Source organism: Pan paniscus, chromosome 2 (assembly GCF_029289425.2).
Source record: "Pan paniscus chromosome 2, NHGRI_mPanPan1-v2.0_pri, whole genome shotgun sequence".
Taxonomy (NCBI): Eukaryota; Metazoa; Chordata; class Mammalia; order Primates; family Hominidae; genus Pan; species Pan paniscus.
In genome coordinates, this window is record NC_085926.1 from 45,563,328 (window position 1) to 45,590,593 (window position 27,266).

The 27,266-nt window shown below is 47.7% G+C and overlaps 1 protein-coding gene across 3 annotated transcripts in view; it reads left to right on the forward strand.

The window, feature by feature from the left end:
* LIMD1 (LIM domain containing 1) overlaps positions 1-27,266 on the forward strand; it is an 87,719-nt gene that overhangs the window by 5,188 nt on the left and 55,265 nt on the right. Inside the window, exon 1 of one of the 3 annotated variants that reach the window (XM_034956271.4) lies at positions 12,064-19,418. The exons of the other annotated variants lie outside the window; for them this stretch is intronic. The gene's annotated coding sequence lies outside the window, so the exon portion shown is untranslated. Of the gene's footprint in view, positions 1-12,063; positions 19,419-27,266 lie in introns of those variants that run through there. 3 annotated transcript variants of the gene reach the window in all.

Here is a 27,266-nt window from a genome sequence, read left to right on the forward strand (position 1 = left end):
AGCAGAGATTTGGAAGCCTATTTTATTTATTTATTTTTATGTTTTTTTTTAAATTGAGATGAAATTCACATAATGTAAAATTAACCATTTTGAAGTGAACAATTCAGTGGTGTTTAATATTAATACATTCACAACGTTGTACAATGAACACCTCCGTCCAGTTCCAAAATGTTTTCGTCAACCCAAAAGGAAACCCCATACCCATAAAGCAATTGCTCCCTGTTTCCCCCTCTCCCCTCCCAGCTCCTGGCAACAACCAATGTGCATTCTGTCCCTATGGCATTTACCTATTCTGGAATTTCATTTAGAAACGGAATCGTGTATTTTATTCATTTTTTGTATAAACTTCACAGATAAGCAAGCACGCACAGTGAAAATCGAGCCTCTTTCCCTGGTCTGTCTAGTCAAGTGTTCTGGGTGTAATAAGCATGTTTGTGTTTCTGCCAGCCCCAGTGGTGGCATGCTGTTCCACTGCACAGCGTCTTGGCAGTGGCTCTACATCAGCATGTGTTCAGCTGGCTATACGTGGCTGCTGTGCAATGTGCCCAGGTCACCTAAGGTCACCTAAGCAGCCCTCACTGATGGGCCTTTGGAATGTACCCATCTACAAGGGGCAGGCGTAGCTGCAAGATGAGCTCCCAGGAGTGGGACTGTGGGGCTGCGTGGTTTGTGTCCTTTAGGTGTGGCTTGGTTGCTTCCTGCAGAGCTCATGCCAGGGCTGAGCTGCCAGCTATGTAGGAGAGGGTTTGCTCCACACCTGCTTTGGTGGCAGAGCTTCCATCTGCTCTTCTGCGACCTACCTTGGGGCAGAGGAGGAAGTCTTTCGGCCTGAAGATTGGCAGTCTTTGCCTGGCCCTGTGTGGGGACCATGAAGAGACCACATGCTCCTCCAGACCACTCCTCCCTTGTCGGTAGCCTAAGGAGGCTGGACAGCTGAGGGGCTCCCCGCCACAGATACTTTTCCCTCCCCTACATCTGGTATTACTTGAAAGATTTTGTCTACCCAACACGCTACATTTGTTAAATAATGGTTAGATTCTACTTCCAAACAGAAGAATGTTTAATGGTGCAGGGCGCTTGGCAGTGAGAGTCAGAGTGACACAACTCCCCATGAGAGGTGATGTCACTCAGGCCAAAAGCAAAGCAAAGTAGATGTTTGGGTTAGCTTGGGCCCCTTCCTAGGTTGAACTGAAGGTGTCCCTTTGGGCATTTGACTTTGTGGGAAGAGCTTGTGAATCCCTGTTGCCACCTTTGTAAGCCCTTAGAGTCTCAAGATGCCCAGTTTCCAGTTACTGATTAACTTGGCACGGGAACTCTCCTGGCACTTTCCATGGCTGGTCTTTGTGGGTTTAGTAAAATAGGATCCTACAGAGGCGTGTCTCTTTCCCTACTCTGCTGGGCCTACTTCCTCCTCCAGCCACCCTCCCCACCCCCCGCCCCCATTGCCTCTTTGTGTCTGTCTGTCCATGTTGTTGGGTTTTTGGTCTTCTAGGCGTTGCTCCTGGCCTACACCACCTAGTGCAGTGTGGCTTCTGTTTTAGCACCACTGCTGACACTGCAGAGGTGGGGTGCAGAGGGCACCGTGCCTTTGTTAGTTGTGCCCCACTGTCTCCTCCATGTGATCCACCTGTCTTCCTCACACTGGTCCTCTTCTCCCTTTCTAAGGAAAAAGGACACAAGCCGGGTGTGGTGGCTCACACCTGTGATCCCAGCGACTCAAGAGACTGAGGCAGGAGAATTGCTTGAGCCCAGGAGTTTAAGACCAGCCTGGGCAACATAGTGAGACCCCATCTCTACAAAAAACACAAAAATTAGCCAGGCATGGTGGTGCACACCTGTAGTCCCAGCTACTTGGGAGGCTGAGGTGGGAAGATTGCTTGAGCCCAGGAGGCTGAGGCTGCAGTGAGACATGATCATGCCACTGCACTCCAGCCTGGGTGACAGAGCGAGACCCTGTCTCAAAACAAAAACAAAAACAAAAAACCCCACAAATAAACCACTTGTCATAGGCTGGGTTTCCTGGGAAGCTGACTGAGACAGAGTTGACCATACAAGGGCTTATTAAAAGGTGCTTTTGGGGTCCCCACCTGTGGAAGATGGAGAAGGAATCAGGAGTGGGTAGAGGAGAGCTGAGCTGCTGGGACCTGACCCCGCAGGGAGCCTGGGAGCTGGAAAAGTCCTTTAGGGTCATCCTAGTTGGCCTGACATGGCCTGGCCTTCACACTCCCTCATGGATCAGCTATTGGCTGTGGGCTGCCCAGGAAGATGGTGACTTTGGGCGAGGCAGCTCTGTGCAGCTGGGATAGTCTCTTCAGGGGCTGACAGGAGGGCAACCTGCCTGCCGCACCCCAGCAGCTGTGCCCTCCCCTGTCCTCGCCTTCATCGAAGGGCCTTTGCAGCATCCCCACAGTGCCCCCTTCCTGGGGGCAGGTAGGAGCGGGTGACTTGGGCATTATGGTTCTAGTAGTAGCTACCGTGTGTCAAGTGCCAGTGGTGTGCCGGGCACTGGAGTTCAGTGCTTTGTGGGCCTTGTTGGCATTTAACCTGCACACTTAGTTTTGATGTAGGCACCATTCTCTGTTTACAGTTGAGAAACCGAGGCCAGAGAGGTTAAGTGACTTGCTCAAGACCATATGGGTACAAGTAGTGGTGCTCCCATACCAGTCGGGATTTTGCTTCTGCTCTGACCACTTGCATGGTGGGACTAGGTGGTCTCTCACGTCTGAGTGGATGCCTTCTAGTGCCCCTCCAGATTCATTCTCCACCCACGTACTGTAGGGAGCTTTTGTGGGCTCCTTGCGTTTTCCATGCCTTCTTCCCCCATATTTCAGGCTGTGGACTTTTTTTTTTTTTTTTTTTTTTGAGACAGAGTCTCGCTCTGTCGCCCAGGATGGAGTGCAGTGGCGCGATCTTGGCTTACTGCAAGCTCCGCCTCCCGGGTTCAAGCCATTCTCCTGCCTCAGCCTCCTGGGTAACTGGGACTGCAGGCGCCCGCCACCACGCCCAGCTAATTTTTTTTTTTTTTTTTTTTTTTTGAGACGGAGTCTCGCTCTGTCGCCCAGGCTGGAGTGCAGTGGCGCGATCTCGGCTCACTGCAAGCTCCGCCTCCCGGGTTCACGCCATTCTCCTGCCTCAGCCTCCCCAGTAGCTGGGACTACAGGCGCCCGCTACCACGCCCGGCTAATTTTTTGTATTTTTAGTAGAGACGGGGTTTCACTGTGTTAGCCAGGATGGTCTCGATCTCCTGACCTTGTGATCCACCCTCCTTGGCCTCCCAAAGTGCTGGGATTATAGGCGTGAGCCGCTGCGCCCGGCCTGGGCTGTGGACTTTTGTGTCCCCTGGACCTGAAGCCCCTGTGCTCACCCTCCCTGCTGTGGGTGGGCCTGGGGATCTGTCACAGCTAAAGCTAACCAGGAGAGAGCCACATTCTGCTCGCTGTTAGGACCAGAGGGGTGGGAAAGGCAAGAATAAGCAGGTTCCAGGGTCTCCTGTACCCAGGAAGTGGATGGACAGGCCTGCTCCTCACCAGCATGGAGAAAGGAAAGGTTGGCATTGTGTTTGGTTTTTCTGTCTTTGGTGGATGTCCTTTCAGCAGTATCCTAACCCAGAAAACTGCAGTGGCAGACCCCCCTTAGCCTGGGAGCCTGAAAGCAGGTGTGACTCCTCCTGAGAATGGCCCTGCCCTGACCGGGGCCAGGGAGCCTGTCTTACTTGATTTTACTTTCCTGGCAATGCACAGGGTTAAACGAGCAGTCCAAGCAAGGAACATGTGGATGTCCTATCTGTGTACCTACATGTCCTATTTGCATGACTACAGATGCCCTATCTGCATGTCTACATAACTGCAGATGCCCTTCCATCTGACAGTCTGTTGCACACTGAGCTGCTCCTCGTTTTCATGACTTTTTTCTTATTTATTTATTTAAATTGAGACGGAGTCTCACTCCGTCACCCAGGCTGGAGTGCAGTGGTGCGATCTTGGCTCACTGCGGCCACCGCCTCCCCGGGTTCAAGCGATTCTCCTGCCTCAGCCTCCTGGATAGCTGGGATTACAGGCGCGCACCACCATGCCCGGCTAATTTTTGTATTTTCAGTAGAGACAGGGTTTCGCCATGTTGGCCAGGCTGGTCTTGAGCTCCTGACCTCAGGTGATCTGCCTGCCTTGGTCTCCCAAAGTGCTGGGATTACAGGCGTGAGCCACTGCACCTGGCCCTTCATGACTTTTTAATTACTGTTTATCAGACTTTATTAGCAATAGATGCTTGAAATATGGTGCTTAATTCCAGCCTAGATTAAAAAATCGAGCATTTTTCACATAAAAGGAAACAACATGGGCTAGTCTTGTAATAAAGCAGCCCCTCCAGAATTCCAGAACAGAGGTCTGTCTGTGTTCCCCAGAGGCACTGGCTAACCAGCCTCCTCCCATATCAGGCATTTCATTAAACCCAAACCAACTGCTGAAGTGGAAGAAAGCGACAGAAGCTCAACAGCTGTGTGCCTCTGTCTGAGTGACTGGCATGACTAGATATGATGACGTGGGGAGTGCCACCAGAATGCCTTTTGGAGATGTGCCATAATTTGAACCAGCTGAATCCAGGTTTCCATTGACATGGAAGTAAATTTCTGATTCTGCTGGTAACATTTGTCAGTGACATTCAAGACTCCAATCTCTCTGGCCCTGCAGATGCACACCCTGGGATATGGGGATGCCCAGTCCTTTAGACATTGGGCAGTCTCTGTGCATTCTTTTAAAAAATTGAGGCAGAGTCTCACCATATTGCTTAGGCTGGTTTTGAACTCCCAGCTTCAAGTGATCTCCCACCTCAGCCTCCCAAAGTGCTGGGATTACAGTCGTGAGCCACTGTGCCCAGCCCATGCATTTTTTTAATGGACCAGGCAATCTTCCTAAGTCAGGAAGACATGTATTCTTAACCTTTTATTGATGTACGATGTACACATATCATAGATGTTCACAAAGTGAACCCATCTGTGTAGCCAACACCCAGATCAAGGCAGAACATGACCATCACCCAGGACGCTCCTTGTGCCCCTGTACAGTCACCACCAGTGTCCAAGGATCAGCTGTCTGATTTCTGATAGCAAAAATGGGCTTTTAAACAAACATGGGATTTGATGTAACTTTTAAAAACTTGGAAAATGTAAAAACACATTATGGCATGTTTGGGGATGGATGAATGGAGATCGTGTGGCTGACCTGGGTGAAGCTTGGGCTGGAGACAGCAAGGAGTTGGTGCCGTCTGCCCAGGGCCACCTCCACTGTATGTCCTCCTGGGCTGGAAGCTCGCCCTGTAACAGCGGTGACTCCTGTGTGGTCAGTGGTCAAGGACTGGATACCGTCTCGGTCCTCTGTGTTCTCTGAAGGGATGTGACTACATCATGTGCCTCAGCCCCGTCCCTGCATGCCATCTGTCTCCACAGCACTTCTCTTCAGAGTTTTCCAGGGGTAGAGGTGAGGAAGCTCTCAAACTTCATTTAGATAGGTTCATCTTTTTGCTCAATCAGCAGGTCAATGATGCATACGTGTCAGGTCACGCTGTGTTCTCAGCACTGGGTTGAGTGCTGTGGGGAAGGACAGCCAGTGCGATGGATTCACACTCCTCTCACTGTGACCTTGGAGACCCTCGCTCTGGCCCACCCCTCCTGTGCCTCACCTTGCTCCTTCTTCCCCGTCATCCCAGCCTTGTTTTCTCTGAGCCTGTTGAAGTCCTTGCCTTGGTGGCTCCCAACGGATGTTCTTCTGGCCAGTGCTGTGCTGCCAATGCCACCAGTCCCTTCCAAGCAGGCTGATCTGCTGGGAGCTGTAGCCCTGGCGCGTCCCGACATGGATTCCCACAGCGTCTGCCTGTCCCGTCATGCTTTCTCTCTGGAGTCCTCCCTCCTTGGTATGGTATGTTTCTGCTCTGTTCTTTTGTGACCAGGAAAGAATGTCTTGTTTCTTCCATCCAGCCCTCCTGCTCTTTCCATTAACAGTCCAGAACATGAAACGGTTATTTCGACATGATCATTCTTGCCAGGGGTTTTAAAAAGTTATGTTTCTTTACATCTGTTGATTTGTGACTGTCACATAGGAGACAGAACTGTGCAAGAAAGACACATATTTGGGAGTCAGGAAACCAGGTCTTCTGGGCCTGATACCACCAGCAGCTCAGGGTGTGATGTTGGGCAAGTCCCTCTAGCTCTATTGAGCCAAGATGACCTCTCAGGGTCCTTCCCGGCCCAAAGTCCTGTGACAGTGGCATTGGGTATAACTAGATGCCTGGGTTTCAGCTAACCATGTAACAGGGACTGGGCAAGCATTATTGTTGGCAGTGGCAGAGAGCCTGGAAAGGCAGAGGCCAAGCGGCCTGGCATCCCAGCCCCTTTCCAGACCTTTATGGAATTAAAAAACAATTTTTATTTTTAGTTATGGTTACATTTGCAATTGTAAGTGGTAATCATTTTTACTTTAGATATTCTGGAAAATACATACAATTAAAGAAGAAACATGAATCACTCATGTACCTTCCATTCTTAGAATAATCAGTGTTAAGACTGTCTGCAGAAAGTATCCAGTACAAAGTAGTGGCTGAGCCCACTGGTGATACAGAATGTATCAGGCACTGTGATTCTTGGATCTCTGGCCAAATGTAGAATCATTTACTGAGCTAAAGGCCAATTTGCTTGGAAGAGTGCATCTAATTGAAGTGAGATTAGAAAGGACGAAAGGTGTCCTTTAGGAAATAACCACACATGGCAAGCCACTGGTATGATGATGATCACCAACCCTGCAGGCCTTTTGAGGCGCTCATTCCAATTAAACTTGTCATCCTTAGTGCAGGGGGCAGCTGGGAGCTCTGGTTTGTGGCGTTCACTGTCCTTGTTTGTACCGGCATGACCCAGTCCTCTCCGTGGGCTCCTGTGGCGCCCTGGGCGTTGTTGGGTCTCAGGCCTGATCATTTGTCATAGGACAGTGGGCTCAGGCCCAGCAGTGTCTGGGCCAGTCTCCCTTCTTTGTCCCAGTGCCCCACATGCTGTGGGCTCCGTGGATGCCTGTTGAAGGAGCGGAGGGACTTCCATTAGGCTGTGAAGGTGGAATAAGGGATTTTTAGCTGGGGTTATGGCTCTGAGACAGTTTTACTAAAATTCGTCTAGCAGTTTCTCTGCCAGACACTTTTCTAAGCACTTCTTATGCTTTACTCACCTGTATTACGTTGTTCAATCCTCCCAACAACCCTACTTTATTAACCCCATTTCACAGATGGAGAAACTGAGCTACACAGAAGTTAAGTGGCCCGCCTAGTACTTTTATGAAGTATCTTTGCTGAGTCTGGCTGCTGAGTTGGAGATTTTGACCACTGTGTTGTGATGCCTCTTAGCTCTTGGAAGTTTCTCCTTTCTAACAAAGAAGAAACTTCAGGGGCTACTGTGGCTAGGGTAGGTCAAGGCTGAGGTCTTTTTGTACTCTGGTGGAGCCAGGGCCATTCCAGGAGCAGCAAAGAAGGCAGAGTGTGGAGGCATGCCTGAGCTGACTGGAGGAGTTGGGTCCCACTCTTGCAACGAGAGGCTGTCTCCAGCTTTCTCTTCTGTCCAGGAGCCTGTGCCTGCACAAGTGCCTCCCTGCAGGGCAGTGGACAGAGCCCCAGAGGCTCGGAGGCACATGGGCTGCCTTGTGTTCCTCTGAAGAGGTGTGGGTTAGGGCAAGTGGACCATGTCCTCAGGGGTGCTCGTGTGACATCCCCAAGTGCTGCAGGCATAAGTAGGGGCATGCCAGCCCATACTTCCCTTGGGCGTGTGAGCAAGATGCCTTGTCTAGGGGTCAGGAGCAACCCCAGGCTGTGTGCAGAGGTGCTTGAACCAAATTTTGTTTTGTTTTGTCTTTTGTTTTTGAGGCAGAGTCTCGCTCTGTTGCCCAGGCTGGAGTGCAGTGGCAATATCTCAGCTCACTGCAACCTTGCTTCCCAGTTTCAAGCAATTCTCGTGCCTCAGCTTCCCAAGTACCTGGGATTACAGGCACACTCCACCTTGGCCGGCTAATTTCTGTATTTTTAGTGGAGACGGGGTTTCACCATGCTGGCCAGGCAGGTCTCGAACTCCTGACCTCAAGTGATCCACCCGCCTTGGCCTCTCAAAGTGCTGGGATTACAGGTGTGAGCCACCATGCCTGGCCTATAACCAAATTTTGGATGACACTGTCCTTAGAGTCCATCCAGCAAACTGAACAGAAACCTTGTCCTAAAACAAAACAGGTCACCGAAATTTCCAAGGCGTGGCAACGCAGGGTAGCACTTGCCAGCGAATATTTATATCCACTCCAGTTTTTGTTTTCCATTTTTCCCCTTACAGCGAAACCAGCTGGACACAGGGTCTCAGGGTCACACTGGAAGGCAGGAGACTTTCTGCTTGAGTGTTTCAAAGGGAGTTCTTGGGATCCACAGCCAGGTTATTTTTAAGTTTTGAGAGCCATGAGTTTAAACTTGGCCAAGTTCCTTCCTCATCTTTCTTGTTGTGTGACTGTCGCTGTGTCCCCGGGGAGTGAGGATGGGTTACTCCCGGTTACTGAAAGCTGGTGGGGAGCATCTCAGGGGTCTCTACCTCCCTCCCCACAAACATGTTTTGTAGCACACAAAAAGTTCTGGAAGCCTGCCATGATGCTGTCTGTCATTCCAGGGAGGGAGTTTGCATTTAGCATGAGTCCTCCCTGCAGCTAGTTCTGGAAGGATAGTGACTGAGGTACTTAGAGGACCTAGTGGATAAGGCACCCCTCTTAGCAGGCAGGCTCCAAGTCAGGGGGTGAGCACATATTCCAGCAGGCCCGAGCTGGCCAGCATGTGACGGCCATTTCAGGTGGTAAAGCAGGAGCAGATTTGCTTTTTGTGCCCGAAACCCCTTCGGACAATAACAGCGGCTTCCCTGTTCCCCTGCACCTCCCTGTCAGCCGAGTTGATGGATTTCCTTTCAGCAGGGTGGAACCAAGTTATGGCCACGTTTGCTCGCGTGATGGTCAGGGCTGGCCCTGAGGTTTTGCATCTGCCAAAATGTCGCCTGTTCCCTCCCCTCCTGCTACCTCAGTTTGCATTCCTTCCTGATGATGCAGTGAGGTAGTAAATTTAGAAAGAAATGGAATTGGGGGCAGCTCAGCTGCTGGCCATGGCTAGGTTCCAGGGCATTTGCTGACAGTTATCTTTACATTAAATGCGGGCAGCAAGGATTGCATTGCAGGCCTGATTGTGCTGCTTTCTGGATGTAAGCTTGACTTTTCTGCTTCACTTTTCTGTCCTCAGTTTCTTCATATTATGGAGACTGGAGGTCCTGTGCTGCTTATAATCCTGTGTCCTTTCCCTTGCTTTGAGCCTCAGAGCCAGTTTTAGATTCAGGGTTGTTGGCTGGGAGAAGACTCTTGGCTCTGAGGGTGACAGTGGTTTAGGGAGAACTTGCTTTGGACACCTTGTGTGTATGGGCGGGGGCATCGCAGGCATGTACATTGGTTGAACTTGGAAGCTTTCCCTCATTTGCTTGCAGAGAAGCCCACTGACGGAGTGAAGAAGCCTGAGTTGGGGAGGGTGTGAAAAACGTGTACAATGACAAAGTTTGTTTAGAAGCAAGTGAGGCCCTGTCTCTAAGAAGTAAGGAGAATGACGCTGGGCACGTGGCTCACACCTATAATCCCAACACTTTTGGAGGCCGAGGCGGGCGGATCACTTGAGGTCAAGAGTTTGAGACCAGCCTGGCTAACACAGTAAAACCCTGTCTGTACTAAAAATACAAAAATTAGCTGGGTGTGGTGGCGCATGCCTGTAGTCCCAGCTACTCGGGAGGCTGAGGCAGGAGAATCGCTTGAACCTGGGAGGCGGAGGTTGCAGTGAGCCAAGATTGTGTCAAGCCTGGGCAACAGAGCGAGACTCAGTATCAAAAAAAAAAAAAAAGAAGGAGAATGAAGAAATAAAACCAAACACTGAATTAGTGATAAGGTTCAAAATAGAAACCGAAAGACCTGGTCTGTAGAAGTTACTCATGAGATATTTGTTGAATGAATGAATCATGGTATGTATTTATAATATTACCCAATCAGAATAAAAAAGGGAAATATTTTGGTGACAGTGCTACTGTTTGCTCAGCAGTAGTGGCTAAGAAACAGTGGATGCTACATAGGTATTTTCTCCATAACTTGTGCCTGGTAGTAGCTGTGCCAATTTTCACCAGACCTTGATTACCTGTTAGAGTTTTGAAGGGAGAGCTTATCTGGTGAGGACTTGGGTGACGTTGCTTGTGGGAGGAGGGCCAAGCACGGAATGGAAGTTGAATGTTAGAAGTGCTGGACCTCCAGATTCAGTAAACTTGGAGAAGCCCTGTCCCTTGTGGTAAACTTGAGACTTGACTACATTTTGCGGTTAAGGGAATTTCAGTCGGTCGGCATATAACCTGGGGGAGCCTCATGATGTTCTCTTCTTTTTTTTTTTTTAATTCATAGGTGTGATCATAGTACACTACAGCCTCAAGCTCTTGGGCTCAAGCAGTCCTCTTGCCTCAGCCTCCCAGGTAGCTGGGATACAGGCATGTGCCACCGCGCCTGGCTCTGAATGGTTCCTTGGTTTCCTTGGTGGGTGGAGCTCCAGATTCCTGAAGCTGGAGTTGTGGGCATGAACCCCAAGTGGGTCACTGGCTTTCCTGCGGGGTTCCACAGCCCTCACTTACCCCTGCCCCAGACCTATCTTTGCATTACCACATCCAGAAAAAGTAGTTCCAAGCCAGGATAACTCATTCATTCAGCAGCTATTATTGAGTACCTACTATGTGCAAGAGACTGAATTAGGACTACTAGGGCTTCCTTTTGTCACAAACAGGTATTGCTTAGTTTCTCCTGCTGTATCTGAGCTCCTTGGTAGTGGGGTTTTTGTCTGTTTTGTTCACTGTTGTATCCCCAGGGCCCAAGGCACTGCCTGGCACACAGCAGGTACCCAATGGAAACTTACTGAATGAGGCTGGGTGCGGTGGCCCATGCCTGTAATCCCAGCACTTTGGGAGGCCGAGGTGGGCAGATCACAAGGTCAGGAGATCGAGACCAGCCTGACCAACATGGTGAAACCCCATCTCTACTAAAACTACAAAAATTAGCTAGGCATGGTGGCGCGCGCCTGTAATCCCAGCTACTCGGGAGGCTGAGGTAGAAGAATCACTTGAACCCAGGAGGCGAGTGAGCCGAGATTGTGCCACTGCACTCCAGCCTGGGCAACAGAGCAAGGCTCTGTCTCAAGAAAAAAAAAGACTTCTCGAATGAATATGTGTACACTCTGGCCAGATGTGGGGAGCAGATACTCCCTGACTTCCTCCTGAGTGTCAGTGCCTTTAGCTGGGACACACATTCTGGCATCAATCCATACCCTACACTGACGTGGTAGGGAGGCAGGGGCACTGGGCTGCTGTCCACATCCCTCACCCTGACCAGAGTTACTCAGATGAGCGCTCTCATGTGGGTAGGAGATGCCTTTGGTAGCTGAGGACTAGAGGGGCCAGAAAGGGTTGGGATACATGCTTTATCTGGATAGAAACTTATAGAGTTCCAGGGACCAGCTCACCAAAGGCCTGCGCAGGTTTGGCAGGGAGCAGGGAGACATGCTGGCAGGCATGCATGGTGGCTTTGATTTGAGGAGCTGTTGGTGGGAATGAAAAGCCTAATAAGCACGTGGGCTTTGGATCTGCCACCCCCCAGCTCTGCCAACAGCTGTGAGACCTTGGGCAGGTTGTTCAGCAGCCCTGTACCTCAGTTTCCCCATCAGTAAAATGTGCATATGGTTGTGAGGACTGAATTAGCTAGTATCTGATCTAAGTTGTCCAGTACGGGAGACTGGCCACGTGCAACTGCGAAGTACTTCAAAAGGTGGCTTTTCTGAACTGAGATGTGCTTTTGAAGCACATCTGGATTTTGAAGACTTGGTATGGAGAAAAGAGTGGCTTATTAATATTTTTCATATTGATTCTATGTTGAAATGAGACTTTTGGATATATTGGCCTAAGTAAAACATTAAAATTAGTTTCACCTATTTTTACTTCCTAAGTATGGGTACTTGAAAATGTAAAATCGCACGTGGCTTGCATATTTTTCTGCTGGGCAGGGCTGTGCCTTACAAAGCACTTAGAACAGGCTGTAACACATGGTGGTTTGCTGTATACATTCTCTTGCTTTGTCATTTTCTCAAAAGCATGGAAGCGTCTTTACCTTGTCCCATCTGAAAGCCAAGCCCAATCGATTTGTTCAGAACCACAAATGCTTAAACAAAAAGATCATCATTTGTTCAAGGGAGGCTGATTTCGTGATTGCCAACCACCAAGTGAGCCCACTGAGGCCAAATGCCTGATGCAAGGGATGGCAGGCTGCTCCCACGCAGCCTTAGAACGAATCCGTTCCCACTTGAAGCAGGGGGGCTCTGGGGTCCGAAGCTGCTGTGTGCACAGGGCTTGATGGAGCAGGTGGTCATTGCAGCTGAGCCAATTTTCCAGCGCCTTAAAAAATACACTCAGTTTAGCAAGTACAGGCAGAAAGCCCAAAGAGATGGCCCATCCCCTTGAGGGAGGTAGAGAAGTGAACGATGGTGTTTCCTGTCCCAAGAGGTGGGAGGAAGGCTGTTTGGGATATGGCTCATCAGGGGCCACAGGCTACTGGGATGCCTGTGTCCTGTCCCTCTGTGTAGGCTATGGAGCCCTTTCCTGGGTATGGGCCTCCCAATAAGCCTGTGGCCAATGCAGGGGCAGGCTGGGAGGTGGCTTTCCAGGCAGCTTGCAAAGGCCTGTTTGTCTGAGGCTTGTCCTGACATCACTGAGGCTTTGCTTGCAGGTGGCAGGGACTTACACAGAGGCTCTTTGTTGGCCAGCCTCAGAGGTCAGTTAGAAGCCATGAATGGACTGGAGCTGGCAGCCCCTCCTCTACCCATAGCACACAGCTGCCACCTCTCTGGGTTGCCCATGCCTGACGGTGGGTGTGTGAGGTGTGGGGAGAGGCATCTCTGCCCAAATTTATAGCCAGAGAGCAGAGGAAGTGAAGTTGGTGGGAGGCGGTGAGGAGGGCAGGGAGAAAGAAAGGAGGTGGTGTTGAGGAAGCTAGCATGGCTTCTGCCCAGCTCTGTCATGGTTTGCAGGCACGCTCTCTCTCTCTTTCTCTCTCTCTCTCTTTAAAGACAAATTCTCACTCTGTACCCAGGTTAGAGTTCAGTGGCACCATCTTAGGTCACTGTAGCCTTGGCTTCCTGGGCTCAAGCAAGCCTCCCATCCCAGCCCCCCAAATAACTGGGAACACAGGTGTGCACAACCATGCCTGGCTAATTTGTTAATTTTTGTAGAGGCAGGGTCTCGCTGTCTTGCCCAGGCCGGTCTTGAACTCCTGGGCTCAAGTGATCCTCCCACCTCGGCCTCCCAAAGTGCTAGGATAACAGGTGTGAGCCACTGTGCCAGGCCTTTTGCAGGCTATTTGATGTCTGCATTGGATACTTGGGGTCAGGCTCAATGCCTGGAAGTCATTTAGTGTCATTCTGCTGTGCTCTATTACTTTAAGCATTCACAAGCCTTTCCACACTCTCACTTCTTGATAGGAGGAGTGTCTAGGAATTGTTTTCAAAATGCTGTATTTGCATACAGAGAAATGTGTAGTTCAGTGAGTTTTGACAGATGCATGCACCTGTGTGACCCACATTCCTATCAAGATATAGAATAGTTCCATCCCCAGAAAGTTCCCTCATGCTTCTTTCCAGTTAGTGCTCACCTCCAGGCAACTACAATTCTGATTTTTTAAAATCATTTATTAGTTTTGCCCATTCTAAGATGTAATATAAATGGATTCATATAGTATTTATATGCAGTTGATCTTCATTATCCACAGATTCTGTATTTGTGAATCAGCTTACTTGCTAAAATTTATTTGTAACCCCAAAATTAATACTCACAGTTCTTTTGTGATCATTCACAGATATAACAGAGTGCTGAAAAGTTTGAGTCCCCTGACGCCTATCTTCCCAGCTGAAGTCGAACAAGGCAACGCTCCGCCTTCTTGTTTCAGGTCATACAGTAAACAGGTGTCCTTTTCATGGTCTATTTAGTGCCATGGTTTTTGCATTTTTGTGGTTTTTGTTGATGATTTTGCTGTTTCAAATGGCCCCCAGGCACAGTGCTGGAGTGCTTTCTAGTGTTCCTAAGAGCAAGAGGGCTGTGATGTGCTTTACAACGAGAATATGTATGAGAGAAGCTTTGTTCAGGCACGAGCTACAGGGCTGTTGGCTGAGGGTTCGATGTTAATGAATCAACAATATATACTAAGGAAGGTGTCTCTAAATAGAAACACACATAAAACAAGGTCATATATTAATCAGTTGATGAAAGTGTTGTGGTCAGAAGTTTTCAGAAACCTAACCCTGTATTTCTGCCAGAAGCAGTGGTTCAGTATTGACTGATTCAGTATTCTTGCCAAATAATGAGAATCAACTATAGTACTCCTTTGTCCAGCTTATTTCACTCAGATAATATCTGTGAAATTCAGCTATGCTGTTGCATTATCAATTGGGCTTTTTGCATTATCAATTGTGCTTTTGTTTTACTGCTGAGTAATATTACATTGTATGGATACACCACAAGTTTTGTTTTTCCATTTCCCTGTTGAGGTTTTTTTTTTTTTTTTTCATTTTTGGCTATTATGAATAAGTCTGTTAGGATTGTTTTTGTGTAAGACTTTGGGGGTTTTTTTTGTTTGTTTTTTTCTTTTGTAAATATGGGATCTCGCTATGTTGTCCAGGTTGGTTTTGAACTCCTGGCTTCAAGTGATTCTCCTGCCTTGGCCTCCTAAAGTGCTGGAATTATAGGCATGAGCCACTGCACCTTATATGTACAAGTCTTTGTATAGACACAGGCTTTCGTTTCTCTTGGGTAAATACCTAGGAGTAGAATTGCTGGATCATGGAGTAGGTGTATGTATAACTTTTTTAGCAACTGCCAAAAACTTTTCCAAAGTGGCCGTGCCACTTAGCATTCCCACAGCAGTGTGAAAGTTCCTCTGATTCTCCAGCTGTTTTTAGAATTTCTTGGGGGCCCTGCTTTACTTGTTGCTTTCTAAGCCACCTGTTCTCTGAGCTGGCAACGCTTGGCTGATACCCTCCCAATTTCCTCTGTTAAAATATTATCTTCACAAGATATTTTATTCCTTTCTTGATAGTGATGGGCTGTGAGCCCATCACTATTTTACTTTGCTTCTTTGCTCTCTTAAGAGTTTGATTTAAAAAACATTTTTTTGTTTTTGCTTTTACCAGTTTTCTCTAGTACAGAAATCCTTTTAGGCTGGGCACAGTGGCTCATGCCTGTCATCCCAGCACTTTGGGAGGCCGAGGCGGATGGATCACGAGGTCAGGAGATCGAGACCATCCTGGCTAACATGGTGAAACCCAGCCTCTACAACAAATATAAAAAATTAGCCGGGCGTGGTGGCGGGCACCTGTAGTTAAAAAAAAAAAAAAAAAAAAAAAAGGAAATCCTCTGCCCGGGTGCTGTGGCTCACGCACTTTGTAATCCCAGCACTTTGGGAGCTGAGGCAGGGGGATTGCTTGAGCTTAGAGATTCAAGACCAGCCTGGGCAACATGGTGAAACTTTGTCTCTACGAAAAATACAAAAATTAACTGGGTGTGGTGGTGTGTGCCTATAGTTCCAGGTACCGGGGAGGCTGAGGTGGGAGGATCATATGAGCCCAGGAGGTCAAAGCTGCAATGAGCCATGATCACACCACTGCATTCCAGCCTGGGCAACAGAATGAGGCCCTGTCTCAAAAAAAGTGATAATAATAATAAAATAAAAAATAAATTCCTGGGTGTTTTTTTTTTTGCCATTTTTTAAACCTTAAACACAGCTAACTGTGGAAAAGTCAGAAAGTATAGAAAAAAATTGGAAAGGTCACCCATCATCCTACTCTAGGGATAATCACTGTTAGGATAGACTTTTTTTCTTTTACACATAGATATTTAATTTTAAAGAATTTGAGTGAACTAAAATTAACTTTGTTGTAGATTTGGGGACTTCAGTGAAAGTTGGGCCAATAGAGGATGTCGGGGAGTCAGAACTTCCCCTCTTCTCTCTTGGGGTCCTGGTGGGGTCTGAAAACTAAATTGACATAGGTAAATAGAAGAGCATACACATTTAATAAAAGTTCTGTGTGACACGGGAGCCCTCATAAACAATTGAAGACCCAAAGCAGTGGCAAAACATACATGTGTTTATATGAGGTTGAACAAAGAGAGGCATTTGTGGGAAAGTAACCAAATTATGTGGGGAGGCTAAAGGAAAGTAAGCCTTATTTTAACAAGGTCTGTTTGTACAGAATTTTCTCTGCTGTTACTCTCCATTGAAGAGTGTTTGTTTTCTCATGGTACAGGGAGGGCACCTTTTATTTTATTTTGTATTTTATTTGTATGGATTTGGGGGGAGAAGTGCACTTTTGTTACATGGATCTATTGCCTACTGGTGAAATCTGGGTTTTAGTGTAACCATCAACTGAACAGTGTAAATTGTTCCCTAACCATCAACTGAACAGTGTAAATTGTTCCCTAACCATCAACTGAACAGTGTAAATTGTTCCCTAACCATCAACTGAACAGTGTAAATTGTTCCCTAACCATCAACTGAACAGTGTAAATTGTTCCCACTAAGTAATTTCTGGCTGGGCAGTAGTCCCAGCACTTTGGGAGGCTGAGGGGAGTGGGGATATCTTGAGCCTGGGAAGTTGAGGCTGCCTGGGCAACATGGCAAAACCCCATCTCTACTAAAAATACGAAAAATTAGCCGGGCAAGGTGGTGCGTGCCTGTGGTTCCAGCTACTTTGGAGGCTGAGGTGGGAGGACTGCCTGAGACTGGGAAGTTGAGGCTGCAGTGATCCATAGTCACGCCTGTGTACTCCAACCTGGGTAGGTTGACAACTTGTCTCAAAAAAAAAAAAAAAGTAATTTCTCATCCCTCACTCCCCGCCCACCCTCTTCCCCTTCCCTTCTAAGCCTCCAATGTCTGTCATTCCACACTGTATGTCCATAGGGAGGGGGCACCTTTTACATGGGAGTTTTCGTCTCCTGAAGATGAAAATGCCCTTCTTGCATCTGCTGTTTTTCAAGTGTCTTTAGTTTGATATAATCCTATGTCAAAGTGGCATATTTTGGGGCGGCATCTTCAGCCAGCCTTCAGGGGCCTCTAGGGATTAAAAATAGAGTTCAGAAGCCAGCATATGAAACATTTTCCCTTTCTGCTACTTGTTGGCAATGCTGCTTCCCTCTGGTTTAAGAAACTTTCTGGGAGACTTGTGTCACCCCAGTTTCTGCCTTTATTTTTCGCAGGGATGGCTGGGTTCTATTTTGATATGAGTAATTTTGGAATCAGAATTGAGAACTGGGCCCCCTTCCTCCTGCCCCCAACAGGGATCTCTTGCCAGCATCTTCCTGACAAACCTCTGTTCCTTGCTGTCTCACTCTCTCGAGGGACAGCTGGACAAGTGTCAATGAGTTGAGATTGTTAGAAGGTTTTTCTTCTCCAGCCAGCAGCCTTCCCAAAGACCTGACCTACTTAGCAGGCAGATGGATCCTGTAAAAACAAAACCGGGTCACATCCCTCCTGGGCTTGGAAAGAATCCTTCAGTGCCCCCGACCCCTTCTTCCTCACCCACAGAATTGGAGCCAAAGTCCTGAAAGTAGCCTTGGAGGTCCTGCCTTCCCCACCCTGAGTCCCTGCTGTGTGCTGCACCCGGGTCCCCTCCTGGCTGTGAGCCCATCACTATTCCAGTTTCTTTCCACTGCACAAGGTAGTTGTTCAGGCCCCTCCCTGAAAGATGTGTTGGTTCTTCAAGATTCACAAGCAAATCATGCCTGTGTGTGCATTGCAGATAGCTCACTTACATTAGATTTGATATGAGAAAGTCTTTTTTTTTTTTTTTTGAGACGGAATCTTGCTTTGTCTCCCAGGCTGGAGTGTGGTGGCGCAATCTTGGCTCACTGCAGCCTCTGTCTCCCGGGCTCAAGTGATTCAAGCTGAGGTTACAGGTGTGCGCCACCATGCCCAGCTAATTTTTGTATTTTTAGTAGAGACGGGGTTTCACCATGTTGGCTAGGCTGGTCTCGAACTCCTGACCTCGTGATCCACCCGCCTTGGCCTCCCAAAGTGCTGGGATTACAGGTGTGAGCCACCGTGCCTGGCCTATTTTTTTTTTTTTTTTTTTGAGACAGAGTCTAGCTCTGTCGCCCAGACTGGAGTGCAGTGGCACCATCTCAGCTCACTGCAGCCTCTGCCTCTCAGGTTCAAGCAGTTCTCCTGCCTCGGCCTCCCTAGTAGCTGGGACTACAGGTGTGTGCCACCACACCTGGCTAATTTATTTTATTATTATTTGTATTTTTAGTAGAGATGGGGTTTCACCATGTTGGCCAGGCTGGTCTCAAACTCCTGACCTCAGGTGATCTACTCACCTCGGCCTCCCAAAGTGCTGGGATTACAGGTGTGAGCCACTGCACCAGTCCAAGATAGTCTTAAAAAGCAATGTTTTTGTCTTTTCTAAGAAAGGGCCCTGATGGTTTGCCCTGCGTTACACTCCCAGGCAGGCACAGAACCGATGTTAAACTCTCCATTTTATCACATGAACCCTGCCCAGTGCCCTACCCATTCCTCCCACACCAGGCTCATGACTGCATGTCAAGCACAGTTGTGCCAGGTGTCTACCTGCTCCATTTCTCCTCCTCCCAGCAGCCCTGCAAAGTGCCCGCCAATTTTCTGTCCTGTTTTGAAGATGGGAAAACTAAAGCAGAGAGCCACAAGGTCTCTCACCTGGTAAGCTGCAGAACTGAACAAAGTGTGCTTGTGAAACTTTCTGTTTGTTCTAAGGAGACAACTGTGGGTGGGTGGACTCTGCTGGAGGCTGTCCCTTGCCTGGCTGGCAGCAACCAAGCCTTCTGCTTCTGACTTGCTGGGGAGCGGGAGGACGGGAAGGGCTGTCGGTGGGGAAATTGGAGAGAATACAAAACCTCCCCTCAGCTTTAATAGGCTCTACCAACAGTTTTCACTTTGCCTCTTTTCCTTCTCTGGTACAGCCTTCCTCCTCTTTGGTGAATGCAGATTCAGAGCATCTCTAAAATCCACTCTGTGTTACTTCTGAGGAGAATTCGGGATTTTATTTTTTCTGGAAAAATGAAAGGATTTTCATTCTGGTTCCCTTCTGGTTCCGTGTGGTGGGGCACCTCACTGCCTGAGGTCACTGACCTCTGAGCCCTTCTTGCCACTCCAGTCATCTCTGCCCCACATGGACACACTCAGCCGCCTGCTGGAGTTTGTGTTTTCCGTGGTTGGAGGGAGGCAGGAGGGCAGTTGAAAGCGTGCTGAGTGGGGAAATGGGAGCAGGGAGCTGTGAGAAGGAGAGAAGCTAAGGTCAGATTGCGTGCGTCATTCATTCATTCCTTCACTCACTTGGTAGATGTTTATTGAGCGCCTGCTGTGAGCTTGGCACCTGCTCAGGTCAAAAGGGTGGCTGAGTCCTCAAGGGCCCTGCTGTCCTATGGGGACAGTTCCAATACAGTGTGGTCATTACCCAGTGGAGGAGTGGGGAGGGGCATGGGGCAGGGAAGGAGAGAGCTCAGTCCGGAGAGTCTGGGAGGCCTGGGGAAGAACTCAGGAGGTTTTGTGAAGTGCAGTGTGTGGAATGTGGGTGTCTGTGAGGAGAGTGGTTTTATCTTTTTATGATTTCACTGTGCTAAGGCCTGGAAGAAAACACCTTTCCTAGAAAGGGAGGGAAGGAAATGAACTTTTATGGGGCACCTCTGTGCCAGGAGCAGAGGTAAGAGCTTACATGATCTCACTTAATCCTCACCGCTACCCTGTGAGATGCATTTATTGTCACAGCCCATTTGGTGGGTGAAGAAGCCACAACGATGCCTGAGGTCAGATCTGAACCCAGTGCTTACACCAAAACCCACTGTTTACAGTTCCACTGCAGGAGGGAGGCTGTGGACGTGGGGAGGAAGGTCTTGCCGCTGGGACCCACCAGGACTGCAGGGTGGTCCTTAGGTTCAGCAAGAGTGGACCCGAATTCTGGGGCTAGTGATGTTGTGATTCCTGATCTGCTTGCTGTTTACCAGGAGTGCTTATTTTGTGAAAAATTATTGCGTTGTAAACTTAACAATATTTGGGCTTTTCTTATGTATGCATCACTAAAAATGTTTTTTAAAAAACTATACTCTCTAGAAAAGGACAATGAGGTAATGGTTTTGGAAATCATAAAATGTTTTTGTTGCTTGTCTTATCTAAACTGATTACCAGTTGTGCGTATAATAAATGCTAGCTCTTCTTTATTTATCTATTTTTTTTTTTTTTCTTGTAGAGACAGAGTCTTACTATAGCCCAGGCTGGTCTTGAACTCCTGGGCTCAAGCAGTCCTCCCGCTTCAGCCTCCTAAAGTTCTGGGATTATAGACGTGAGCCACTGTGCCCAGCTGCGAGCTCTTCTTTATACTTGAGTTTAGATTGCCAGATTTAACAAATAAAAATACATTTGAATGTCAGATAAACAACAAATAATTTTCAGTATAAATATGTACCATGTGATGGTACTTACACTAAAAATACTTGTTTATCTGATATTCGAATTTGCATGGGACAGTCACTAAAAATTATTTGTTGCTATGCTTAAATTCACGTTTTAAGGCTGGGCACGGTGGATCACGCCTGTAATCCCAGCACTTTGGGAGGCCAAGACAGGCAGATCACCTGAGGTCAGGAGTCTGAGACCAGCCTGGCCAACATGGTAAAACCCCATCTCTACTAAAAATATAAAAATTAGCCGGGCGTGGTGATGGGCACCTGTAATCCCAGCTACTCGGGAGACTGAAGCAGGAGAATCGCTTGAACCTGGGAAGCGGAGGTTGTGGTGAGCTGAGATTGCACCACTATACTCCAGCCTGGGCAACAGAGTGAAACTCCATCTAAAAAAATTAATAATAATAACCAACCCCCCGCCCCCCCCCCAAAAAAGCACATTTTACTGGGCATCCTATATTTTATCTGGCAACCCTAAATTAAGCTGAGACCTGAAGGGAGTAAGGAGTACAACTGAGCCTTATTTGAGAGATCAGAGAATTTCCAGGCCAGATGGAAGGAAATAATCCAGGAGAGAAGCAAATTGGTGGAGGATGTCGGATGGGGTATTCTAAATTGCTGGTGGGAAAACTGAACTGATGTCAAGAGTGGGTATGTGGAGTGACCTGGAAAGGGAGAAGCGATATGAATGTTGCACTACTCAGCCTGCATGATGGGGTCAAGACACTTTCTGCTGGAGGTTGACATTTGTTTTAGTAGTTTATGTTGATGCAAAGATCCTGGGAAACATGCGTGATTTTGAGCCTTCTCACAAGGAAGGGTGATGTTAAAAGTGAGCTAACTTGAGAAACTGGCTTCAAAATCTGGGCCAATTTGAGCAACAAAATAAATAATGGTAGAAGTGTATTGTAACCCAGAGAATAAATATCCACAAGTCCTTAATGATGATATAAATACATAAGTGGGGAGAAGGGAAAACTTTTGTACAGAGGATTCCATTAGTAAAATGTAGAAAGAATGATGAAAATGAAGAGGTCAGCATTTGGAAAGACCACTGTAATAGTTGTTGCTGTCAAGAATCATCAATGGGGCTGGGCATGGTGGCTCATGCTTGTAATCCTAGCACTTGGGGAGGCCAAGGTGTGTGGATCACTTGAAGTCAGGTGTTTGAGACCAGCCTGGCCAACATGATGAAACCCTGTCTCTACTAAAAATTAGCTAGAAATCGCTTGAACCTGGGGGGCAGAAGTTGCAGTGAGCCAAGATTGCACCATTGCACTCCAACCTGGGCAACAGAGCAAGACTCTGTCTCAAAAAACAAACAAAAAGAATCATCAATGGATGCTGCATAGTGGGCAAAAATATGATAAGGAATCTCAAAGATTTCTTCATAAAGCTCTTGCGCTAATTCCAAAGAGAAAAAGAGTAATTTTACAGTGGAGAAATCTGGCCAATACAACCTTAACTAAGTGATCAAGTTAACACCAGCAGTAAAATATTCTATTCTGCATGTTGACATCATGTACACCCATGTATGATGTACTGAGGAGGGCACACCATCACTCCTGGGACATTCCTGCCAAAAATGCATATCCTCAGTCTGATCATGAAGAAACATTAGGCAAACCCCAGTTGGGGACAGCATGCAAGATAATTGGCCTATACTCTTCCAAAGTACCAAGGTCAAGAAAGACAAAGACTGAGGAGCTGTCCCAGGTTAAAGGAGACCAAGAGAGACAACCACTAAATGCAGTGGATTTAGTTCCAGGATTGAATTCCTCCCTTCCCCTCCCCTCCCCTCTCTTTTTTCCTTTCCTTTTCCCTTTTCTTTCCTTACAGGGTCTTGCTCTGTTGCCAGACTGGCCTGCAGTGCTGTGACCATGGCTCACTGCAGCCATGAACTCCCAGGCTCGAACAATCCTCCCACTTCAGCCTCCCAAGTGGCTGGGTCTACAGGCATGTACCACCACACCTGGCTAATTTTTTAAATCTTTTTTATTTTATGTAGAGACAGGGGTCTTACTCTGTTGCCAGGCTGGTCTTGAACTCCTAGGCTCAAGAGATCCTCCCACCTTGACTTCCCAAAGTGCTGGGATTATAGGTGTGAGCCACTGTGCCTGGCCAACATTTTCATTATTATAGAAACGTTTCTATTAGGCGGTGCTACTCTAGAATATGATTTTTAAAAGTTGTGTAGTATTTACTTAACTTTACCTCTGCATTGGATATTTATATTTTGTATTTTTCGTATTTAAGTGTTTAATATTTTGATGAGTAGTTTTGCACATTCTTTCTTAAACAACAGCATTTAATAACAGGTATACTTCACATTACCGTAAATCCATCAATTGAAATTGTGCAGTTCAGGCTGGGTGCGGTGGCTCACACCTGTCATCCCAGCACTTTGGGAGGCCGAGGTGGGTGGATCAAGAGGTCAGGAGATCGAGACCATCCTGGCCAAAATGCTGAAACCCCATGTGTACTAAAAATACAAAAGTTAGCCAGGCATGGTGGTGCGTGCCTATAATCCCAGCTACTCGGGAGGCTGAGGCAGGAGAATCACTTGAACCAGGGAGTTGGAGGCTGCAGTGAGCTGAGATCACACCACTGTACTCCAGTCTGGCGACAGAGCGAGACTCCATCTCAAAAAAAAAAAAAAGAAATTGTGTAATTCACTGGTTTTTAGTGTATTTGCAGAGTTGTGCAACCATCACCACTATCTAATTTTAGAAGATTTTTATTATCCCAGAAAATAAACTCTACTCCCACTAGCTGTCACTCCCTGCTCCGCTGTCCTCCAGCCCTGGGTAAACAGGAATCTACTAGCTGTCTCTGTGCACATCTATTTTGGGGAGAATTTTAAATTTTTTTCCTTAGGAAAAATTCTGTTAAATTACAGTAGTCCGCCCTCATGCGTGAGGGATATAGTCCAAGACCCCCAGTGGATGCCTGAAACTGTGGGTAGTACTGAACCCTATACACACTGTGACTTTTCCTGTACACACATACCTATGATAAACTTTAAATTACATATCAGGCATGGTAAGAGATGAACAACAACAATTATAAAATAGAACAATTATAGCAGTTCACTATAATAAAAATTACGTGAATGTGGTCTTTCTCTTTCAAAATATCTTGCTGTACTATACTCACCCGTGTTTTGACAATGGTTGACTGAGACTGAGGAAAGGGGAGGCTGCTGTATGGGGTCAAATAGTGTGAACTTTTTTAAAGGAATTTTTTTTTTTTTTTAAACAGAGTCTCATGCTGTCACCCAGGCTGGATTGCAGTGGCATGATCTTGGCTCACTGCAACCTCCGCCTCCCAGGTTCAAGCAATTCTCCTGCCTCAGCCTCCCAAGTAGCTGGGACTACAGGCGTGGCTACTGCACCTGGCTAATTTTTGTATTTTTAGTAGAGACAGGGTTTCACCATGTTGGCCAGGCTGGTCTCGAACTCCTGACCTAAGGTGATCCCGCCTTGGCCTCCCAAAGTGCTGTGATTACAGGCGTGAGCCACCGCACCTGGCCTTTTAAAGGTTTTTGATGCATCATGCCAAACTGCCCTCCAGAAAGGTTGTCCACGTTTATGCTTCCATTAAGAGTGTATGAGAGAGCCCTTTCTCTACACCTCGGTGACACTGTTATCATCCTTATTTTCCATCTTTGTCAGTCAGGTTAGTGACAAGTGGCATCCCCTCTTTGCATGTGACTCCTAGCAAGGAACACCTTTTTGAATGCTGCTTGGCCATTCCTATTTCGTGTTAGAGTTGAGAAAGCTCATCAGCCTCTGTGTGGAGAGACTCGAAGTTAAGACCCTCGTGAGGAAAAAGGAAGACCAGACAGAAGGGTATAAGCAGAGGCTGCAGGCTGGGCTTCCCTGGCGATAGCTGGAGGAGAGCTTCATGTAGGAGTTGGGGGTGGGGTGCAGGACTTGCTCAGGGGTACTTTGAGCTCCTTGTTTCCCTGTAGAGTGGAGGCCAGGAATCATTTAGGCCAGGGAATAGTAGTGTCCTTGGGCAAAAGTATACCTACGGGCAGTCTGGCAGGGCAAGCTCAAGCTCACAGTGATTGGGAAATTGCATTAGAAACTTCCTTTCCCACTGTGATGAAGTAAGGCCACCATTGGTTTTGAGGCCATGTGTGTTTTAATGGCAAGTTCAGAATGAAGAAAAGTAGGCTGGCACAATGACCCCATGGCCCATAGTGGTCTTAAGTACTTCCTTTGTGGCTTGGTGATGGCTTTACCCATTGACGTGAGAACTACAGAGTGTGTGAGGGAGAGGGCAGAGGCAGGGGATGTCCAGGATGCCAGGTAGGATGCAGGGTGTTGCGTTATCTACATCTGTGGTTCTCGTCCCTGGCTGTGCACTAGAGTCAGCTGGAGAGCTTTGGCCTTACCCCCAAAATGGGACCCTGTCTCTGGAGGTAGTGTTGGGCATTCGCACATCGATTCTGTACAGCCAGACTTGAGAAGTGGGAATCTGATATGCGTGTTAGTCAGGAGCCCAGCAGCAGCCACCCCTGGAGATCTTTTGTGAGCTTTTAGAGTGGCTGGGGGAAGACTGTTGCTGTGATCATTGGTCTAGCTCTGTCCCAAGGACTTGGCTCCTCTTCAGAACCTGCTGATGCCCAGAGCTGTCCAGGTGCACAGGCAGCAACTTTTGGCCAAGAAAGAGCCTTGCTCAAGCTGTGTTTGGGATAACTCATAAAATTATGTTCCAGGCTGATCCTTCTAGCATCCCTGCAGATGCTGACTGGATGCCCTGACCCTCCCCCCAACCCCTTTCAGCATACAGTAGGTGGTTCATAGCTATGTGATCTTGCATGATGTCTGGTGGTGTGGTGGGGGCACTGCTCTGGGAGGCCTCCCTTCTTCACTGAGAGGGAAGTGGCACAAAATAAAGTCGAGATGTGAGACGGGGGTAGGAGCAGGGCCACATTCATTGGCTAGCCTGGTAGAGCCTTTTTATTTAAAAGCTTTCCATCGGCCGGGCGCGGTGTGTCACGCCTGTAATCCCAGCACTTTGGGAGGCCGAGGTGGGCGGATCACGAGGTCAGGAGATCGAGACCATCCTGGCTAAACAGTGAAACCCCGTCTCTACTGAAAATACAAAAAAAAAAAAGAAAAAGAAATCAGCCGGGTGTGGTGGCGGGCACCTGTAGTCCCAGCTACTCAGGAGGCTGAGGCAGGAGAATGGCGTGAACCCAGGAGGCGGAGCTTGCAGAGAGCCAAGATTGCGCCACTGCACTCCAGCCTGGGCGACAGAGTGAGACTCCGCCTCAAAAACAAAACAAAACAAAAAAAAACTTTCCATCACAACAGGAGATGCTGACTTGGTCGTCATCCTGGTTGGCTGCATCCTCAGCCTGGCTGTGGGCAGGAAGGAGGCAGGAATTGTCTTCTAGCCAACTGTCTTGCTAAGGGTGCTCTGCTATCTTCCTTTTTTTTTTTTTTTTTTTTTTTTTTTTGTAAATGCTGCCTTTGCTGGGAGAGTGGAGTAGGTGCCCCCCAAAGTTCAAATTGTTTTTCGGCTTTGGGTGTGCAGAAGATGATTTAATACCAATTCAGGGTAACTTATTTCACGTGGAAGGCTGCCCAGGCCAGGCAGGGTTGTATCTGCAGTTGACCAGTTTTGCCGTATGTTAATGGTTTTCAGATAATCTTCCTGGAACCACTGCAGGGGGCCAGGACAGCCTAGGAGGCAGAGTGGTCTCTGTCCCACCCTAAATCATAGTGATTTCTCTTATGTGTGTTATATATAGTTGAGGTTCCATTGATACTTTTTAAAAGAAAAGTTTCTACCCATTTAAACCATTTGAGAACCACTGTTGTGCACAGAGAAAGTTAGGTCAGCCTGATTTTTATGTATAGCTCACTGATGCCATTAATATGGAGCCTAAACAAACAAGAAATGCCGAGTACCTCACACCCAGTAGATGCCGAATAAGCATGGAACACAGTTGTGTATGTGCCTTTGCCTTTCCTGTCTCTGTGCCTTCACTTACCTAGAACACCTTCCTGCTGACTCTGGTTTTTGAATGTGTTCAGTGCTTATTTGGCATCTACTGTGTGTGAGGCACTCAGCATTTCTTGTTTGTGGGATCCTTTGGGGTTTGAATATGCCCCCCACAGTTCAAGTGTTGGAAACTGAATCCCCAAGGCAACAGTGTTGAGAGGTGGGACCTTTAAGAGGTGATTAGGTCATGAAGACTCTGCCCTTGTGAATGGATTAATAATGGTATATCTGGAGCGGGTTCCTGGTAAAAGGATGGATTTAGCCCCCTTCCCTGCTTTCTCTTGCACATGCTTTCACCCTTCCATGATGCAGTAAGAAGGCCCTTGGCAGATACGGGCCCTTCATCCTTGGACTTCCCAGCCTCTAGAACTGTAAGAAATAAATGTCTGCTCTTTATAAATTACTCAGTCTCGGGTATTCCATTATAGTAGCACAGAATGGATTAAGACATGGCGATACTAAAATATACAGCCAGAGCCCTGCCCTGGCTTATTTGGCTCAGTAAGCTTATTTGTTTGACTAATATGAGGAGACATATACTGCTAACCCTACCTAGTATAAAATCATAAGCCACAAAAGAGAGGTGGGAGAAATGTTTGAGTAATCCTTGGTGGATCATTGCCTCCTGCTGCACATCTTTTAAAACAGGAAACTGTCCCTTGTT